At 32.9% G+C, this 7,588-nt stretch overlaps 1 protein-coding gene across 1 annotated transcript in view; it reads right to left on the reverse strand.

Moving 5' to 3' along the window:
* The window catches only part of LOC111395593 (increased DNA methylation 1-like), a 20,045-nt gene extending 19,244 nt beyond the window's left edge, over positions 1 to 801 (reverse strand). The window contains exon 1 of the mRNA XM_023021646.1: positions 327 to 801. The gene's annotated coding sequence lies outside the window, so the exon portion shown is untranslated. The remainder of the gene's footprint in view (positions 1 to 326) is intronic.
* Between the last annotated feature and the right edge of the window lie 6,787 nt (positions 802 to 7,588).

Here is a 7,588-nt window from a genome sequence, read left to right on the forward strand (position 1 = left end):
TCTAAAATTTACAAATGTAAATGCGCCTGAATCCATAAACGAAAAATAACAAGTGATTATCAAATAATAAAGGATTCAATCTGAGAAATTATACCTAAAAGTAAAGATACACGGACACGGGTAAATACAGAGCTACACTAACCTCCACTTCTCAAAATAAACAAAATTCCAAAATTCTCAGCAAATCCCACCATAAAATTTCCCATTCCCAAATCAGAACCCACATATGAACCAAAAACAAAGTCAAATCTTTACGTCAAATATCCCAACTCCCGCCAGATTCAATAACCCACGACAAAAGCAGAAATATAAAAAATAAAAATTACCTCGCATTTGCATTCAAACTGCAGAAAGAATAGGGTTCCTACGATTCCCAAATTCCGAGGGTCTTCAATTGTAACGCTTAGATGTAAAGACAATTTGTGTGCAGCTGAAAAGGAAGAAACGGTGGGTTCGCATCACACTTTTCAAAGACCCAAAAACTCACAAGTAAGTGGCTTTGTGATGACCGAATAGGGCTCGAAACAGGGAACAGGTGTCAAGCATGAGCCCAATCTGCCATAGTTCTTCTCCATGTGCACGCTATGACATTTGTATCCCATGTCACCTCTGCACCCAGCCACCCACTATTGTAACCTCCTTTGTCTCTTTCTTACATTTTTCTTCGATAGTTTTCGATCTAATCCAATTCGCCTTCATTATGGGTTTCTGTACCCATTTTTCATTTTTTTGACAAATATAAAAAGCTTTTAAGAAAGGAGTAGCTGAAATGGTGGTTATGGTTGGATTATTGGGTTCGTTTGATTGACTCCACAGTGAAAACAATAAATCCGCCATGGAATTAATCAAAATCACTGTGGTAATTTCTATTATTTCATTTTCAACTATTCCCAGGTAATGTTCTAATTTTAGCAAAGTAATGTCAACCAATTTAACTGGCACCAGTAACGGTACGATATATTCATTTAAATGTAAAATTAAACTTTCCATTTAACAAATGTAGAAATATTCTTTAGAATAAGTTTTAGGAATTTATCACTTTCAAAATTTAAGCAGGGTTTCTTTCTTGATTTAATGTAAATATAAAAATAAAAAGTTACAACAAAAATCACTTTTTTTTCTCCATGTAAGGCTACTGATCTTTACTTGACATTCTTCACTTAGCCCCTGTTTGTCGATCATTCTTTTCCATTTTATCCTATTTTTTTTTTTACAATACTCATTTTTAATCACACATTCTTCATTAAAATAATATTATACGTAAATCAAAAATTTTTCTTTCTTTTTTAACAACACATTTCAACATCAACCACTATTTCATAATACATTCTTCCCAAATAATGGGTGACAAACACACTCTTAATATTAGGATATAATAGTGCAATACACTTACTAAATAATGATACGCAGCTTCACTGGATAGTATAGTCATCGTCACATTATTCAATACATTGATAATGTGACAGAGATTCCATTACCACATGTACTAGTGTTGAATATCACAGTACTAAAGAGCATCACTCATAGATATTAGCTTACATTTTGGCTTCGACTTAAGTTATTCATAATCAATTTAATGAAATTAATTCCCATGACATTCAAATTCAATAGAAAATCTACGTTGATAGGCAAGTTGAAATCAAATTTTATTACACGAGACTCTCTTGGCAAACAGGACAACTTTAATATCGTGTTATTGATCGCACGTCCACGAGTTTCAATATTTTGCATTGAACAAGGTCGGGAAAATAAATGAGAAGCATTTTTTTTCTATTTGAAGTGTATTATTATTGGTCGGCTTTAATGCAAGTCTCGATCCAATGAGAGTTAAGATTAATGTCTCATCACGTCTTCCGAATTTATTAAATTTAATCACGCACTCATGAAACATAAGTAGGGGTCTCATATTTAAAAATGACATTGTCTCACTTTTTATTTATAAGAAAAAGTGACACGCTTTTTTGAATTGTTGTTGAGATAAGATTGACATTGATATGATGTCTAATGTATAACATTGGTGATGAAATTAGCCGTATATATATATATATTATGAATCTTGGCTTCTTATATATTATATATTATTATTCTGATAGAAACTAATTGGATTGAAAAACGAATTTGATAACGTATGTAGATGTATATTGAAGAACTTACATATAATCAGACTAATACGCAAGGACGGATCCAATACTGGACTAAAAAATTTCAAACTGGGTTAATACGTAAAAGAATAATAATAATAAATAAATAAAAACTTGCCCAGCTTCCCCACCCTCGAAAAAAATAAAAAATCGTCCCTGCTAACGGTGACACGAGTGATATAATAAATTATTCATGATGCTTCTGATAATTGTAGCGTGAGGAAAATAGGAGTGCTACCCATTGTTGCTACACAAAATTCGGACTATGAATTTTTTATTTATTTATGTATTTCATTTTATATTTTATTATTATTTATTTATTTATTTAGGATCTGCCATCTTTAATATTTTAACCGAAACTTCTGTCCTATTTTATAGTAGACTGAAGCATCTAAAATAAATTTCAGCTTTCATCAATTCGACAAAAAATAAATAAATAAATAAAAAGACAATTAACTGAAAGTTATAAATTAGTAATCGTTTAAATAGGGTCTCATTAGGTTGATTGTTGATTCTTTCACTAGTTTACGACAAGTTTAGAATGACGCCAGGACACATCAGCTTAAGTTCTTTAAAATTATACGCCAATATTTTTCGTTTTTTCTTTTTTTAAATTTTAATTTACACAAAATAATACTAATCTTACTTTTGCCTTTCGTTTGGAAGAATTTATAAATGAATTAATTTTTAAATAAATAGAAATAAATAACGAATAAATAATAATATTGGAGTGGTCCATTAAAATGTATAGTTGAATTGCTAAATATAAGCAAATGAGCGTGCATTCTATGGATTAAAATCAAAGCAAGTTAAAGTACAAATATTACCATCAAATAAATAAGAAAGTGAATAATATTATTTATCTGAAGTCTGTCCATGTAAAGGTGAGATTACTGCTATATTTTTCAATGAAACATTATCTCCTCAAATCCAACCTCAGTACACCTACACAGGTGATTATCACAAGTGGTAATAACTGCATTAAAGTATCCCTCAAGTGTCCCCAAAACAAATAAATAAAAATTGAGTAATATTCATGTCTCTAATCTTGTTCATTCCTTCACATGTCAATAATTAGAGTGAACCAAAGGGTTATATATCCCACTAGGATAATCACCATGTGATATATCATTAAATAACAAGACCAATAAAATGAATTTTGTCCATACATTTAACTGATCTTATCATTTTATAACGTATACAGGTGATCAGTTCTAATGGAGATAAATAGAATAATGTTATTTATCATTACTGATTACCTACAAGCAGTGACATGACATTCAGATTGCTGTAATTGATTTGCAATTTAGATGTGACTTATGCGAGTAGTACATTGTGTTTTACACCTTTGTTGACATTCTCTCCTATGTGAAAGAAATGTGTGCAGTGATGTGATCGATGGATTCAAAATAAATGGTTTTGATGGATCCATATGGAAGAGTATCAACCAAGGTATGAAGGAGAGTGTACATATAGCATGGCTGTTTAGATGTAGAACTTAAGATGACAAATCAATTGACGTCAAATCATCGAATGGTAAACAGTACTTGTGGTAATGCTCAGATATATATAGTATTATTCTTTACAAAAATGAGAATGTTGGGTGACGTTTAAGACACGTGTCTAAAGAGTATTAATGTCCACTTTCCAACACATTGTAAACACAAACACTCTATCCCAATAGGAGTGTTACGCTTCATGCTTATTGAATCGCCATAGGAGCAAGAATTCACCGAGCAAATAAGATATTTGATCATAAATAACTAATGTAGTATCTTTCTCAATTTGTGCACCAAACTTTACCCCGAAGCTTACACATAGAAACCCCGCGACGATATCAACAAGCTTAGTCACAAGAAAAATCCGTATAAAAAATGAAATAGAATGTCACATACACTAAACCTTCTCGCCCTCTCAATTTTTTTGTCATCGTCTTAAAGTTCTGCATAGTTGCTCCCACGGACAAATGAACCCCGTTGATGGCCACCAACGATAACATCTTTAAATTGAGATATGGGACCTAGTATCTTGCCCATCTTCTGCACAAAGAATAAATACAACATAGAGTTACAATATTAAAATGAGCTTAATACCTATAAAGTAGAGCAAATAACTGGACCCTGGAAAACAAATTTTCAATTGAATAATGTTATTCATCATTAGTAGAGATCATTATTAGTCAAAGTAACAATGAACCCCTTAATTCATTGTCCAATGCATTAAAATGCATCACAGCTCCATTTGACAATGAATTACAGGATCAATTGCTACCTAGACCGACGATAATCTTCATTAATGATTAATAGCATAGTCTTTTCAAATATCACTACATTCTAAAAGAACATTTCAGGTCAAAACACCACAATTAATCTGGGCCACATTCTGCTAAGCCTCTGTAACAATGAGAACACGCACTGAGCTGATTAAATAAAAATTGAGCTAAATGCGTGGAACTAAAACCTTAGAAACAGTTGCTGAATCGTTGCTACCATCCAGCAAGATCTTACAAGTCAAAACACCATAAGATTGGGCAAAACAGCTCTTATTACACAATGGCTAGCAATAACATTGAGGTGATAAGAGTTTTGAAGTTTGTGAATTGCTTAAATTTTGAGTGAATATTAAATATTTTTGGAAAGTACATTATGTTCTTCATGCTATTACTACAATGGACCAGAAGAAGAGTCTGGTACTAGTTACTTTGGTAAAAAGGGGAGTTGACAGAAAAAGTAATCAAATGACGATGGATTGGAAATTGCACTCAGTCATATGTAAGTTACATAGACACGAGTAAAGCTTATCATGTCAAACAAAGCATAAGAATAACCATATTATATAACCTTGTCATTATTTCTCCTTTTTACTCTTTCTTAAGGTGTTAACTAGCAAAATGATGTACCATAACCATCTCCACTTTGCATCAGGTCTTAGATCAAACAAAAGAACTTCAACTCAAACTTTTTTTTATGATCTTTGGGCCAGCTTACGCGCACCTCAACTAATCCCACAGGGTCCTGAAGTTTACAGCCAGATACTTAGTTCAATAAACCTGATATGACTCGAATTGGTGACTATTGGGGAGTAAACCCAATGTCTGACCACTGAGGTACCTCTCAGGATTAACTCAAACTTTAGAATAGGTTTTCAACTTCATTTATTTTATGTTTTCTCGTTTTCTCCTAGGGGCAGGGGAACCATGTAATGAGAGATAAAAAGGTCGGGAAATTAGCTGCGGGAAATGGATTAAAAGTGATCAACTTATGGCCTTGGAGAACAACCAATCAACATCCCTGCACCGTTAAGTACTACATTTCTTATCAAGACGTACATTGCTATACATACACCAGATCAAACTTTAATGGGCATTCATCTCCCACTCTAATGCTAAAAATTGAACATACTTCTAAAATTGAAACCAAATAAATAACTAGCCAAATTGTGTCTTTTGGGGTAGTAAGTATTTCATATTTTTTCATGGCAACATCAGATGGAACAAATGAAACACAATCCAGAGCACATTTAAGTGCTTGCTTATTTTACTTACAAGGAGTCTTGACACTTTTCCTCTCTCCTTGCTTATATAAGTAAAATAAGAATGTAATCAAACATGTTCATCTACCTATCCAAACGAGAACACAATAAAAGAATCAATATGTTTAAAAATTTTAAGACTTAATATTTCATCGTTGGTGCTGAACTGCTGCCTAAGCTGAAAAAGTTGCCACCTTCTCTTGCTTCCACTTGTGTCCAATAATTACAAGCCCTATGATAGTGGTAGCAATGTGTTGGCCTCTTTTACATGATCATACAAAGAAAGAGCCGCATTTTCCACCAAGCTTCGCAAGGAAGGTCAGCCCCATCATACTTGTTTTCCTCAACAGGCTTCTGGAAACTTGGCGAGTTTGAATGCAAATCATGTTCAAAAGGTTCAGCCATATCATCAGTCATTGCATCCTCCTCAACAGCGTAGGACTTGCCCATGGTTGATATGTTGTGGAACGTACTAAATTCTGCAGTACCAGAAATGAATCGCTCTTCGTCAAAGGTCGTATCTTTCTATAAATCTGTACCACCGACTGATAGCCTGTTGTCCTTCTCATCAAAATCATGAACTCCAGGAAATTCATCAGACATCAGTTGTTCGATGCTCACTTTTTCTTCATCTTTGACATCCAATTTACCCATTTCTTCAGCAATTAAATAAGGAATATTACCTTTATCTTCTTTTTCATTTCCTATATTATTGTACTCAGGTTCCAATGGCAAATTCTCATGCTGACTTGCAGGAAAAAGAAAATGGCTTGACATAAACATTGCACGAGAAGTCTAAGCTTCACTTTCTCCAACTAAATTACCCTGGCTATCTTCACTCGATTCAACCTCTTTAAGACCAGGGGAAGCAGCATTTGCTGATGCAGTGAGTGATATGACTTCCCATTTATTTCCTTTGGGAGTAGTTTCAGTCCTGTCCTCATTATCCGCCATCTATAAGGATCTCAAAGTTTAAAGACTTCCTATTTCCAACAGATAAGGTCGATGAAAAGAACCATAATTATAAGTCAGAACAGAATTACTAGAAGCACAAAATATATGAATCTCATGAAATCATCATAGTAAACAGAAAAATGTCCAGTAGATAGGTAAAAAAAATCTCTCTTCGTAAACATAAATGACATGTGAAGGCAAAATATATTCTACCTTCAAGAAAATATTGAGGATGGATAATCTTTTTTCCAAAAAAAAATGTCTTTAAGTTGCAAATTTAGCTGACTAAACATAATGTTATAAACCACTATCTGAAATGTTGATAGGATAATTCCCGCCACAAAAGATACTACTGCAACTACTTCTCCTTCAAACTTTCGAAACTTGAAATTCAGGGCAAGGATACCAAAAAGAAATCATTCTCCTAACTTATTTCAAGAATCCATCCAAATGAAAAGGAGAGGTACATAAAGAAAGTTCATGCAGATTAACATAACATGATTTTGAAATCCTCGGACAAAGTAACCAGTGCAACTTTCCCAGTTGAAGAAATATATTACACGAAAATTTGTTCAGTTGTTAAAATAAGAAAAAGCAAATATCAACTGTGTTGTCATGATCCTAGTGGAACTTATGAAGGGTTTTGTAAGTACTATGCCCTAGGTCCAATCGACTTTGGACATAAATACTTTTATATATAATTAATGCAATTAAATGGCGGATCTATTATTTAATTAATAGACAATTAAATAAATAATAGAGTCCGTAGATTCAAATATTTGTAATTTGTTAATCACAAGGAGTTGTGATTGTGAGATACAAATTACATTTGATTGAATCTTAAATCATCCATGGTCATAAGAAATAATGAGATACAGATATCATTATTACGGATAGACCATCATGTGTGGCATTTCTTACTTGTGAAGTAAGTAGCTGATCTCACAAGCTAAAGTGTGGTG

The sequence above is a fragment of the Olea europaea genome, chromosome 6, assembly GCF_002742605.1.
Source record: "Olea europaea var. sylvestris chromosome 6, O_europaea_v1, whole genome shotgun sequence".
Classification (NCBI taxonomy): Eukaryota; Viridiplantae; Streptophyta; class Magnoliopsida; order Lamiales; family Oleaceae; genus Olea; species Olea europaea.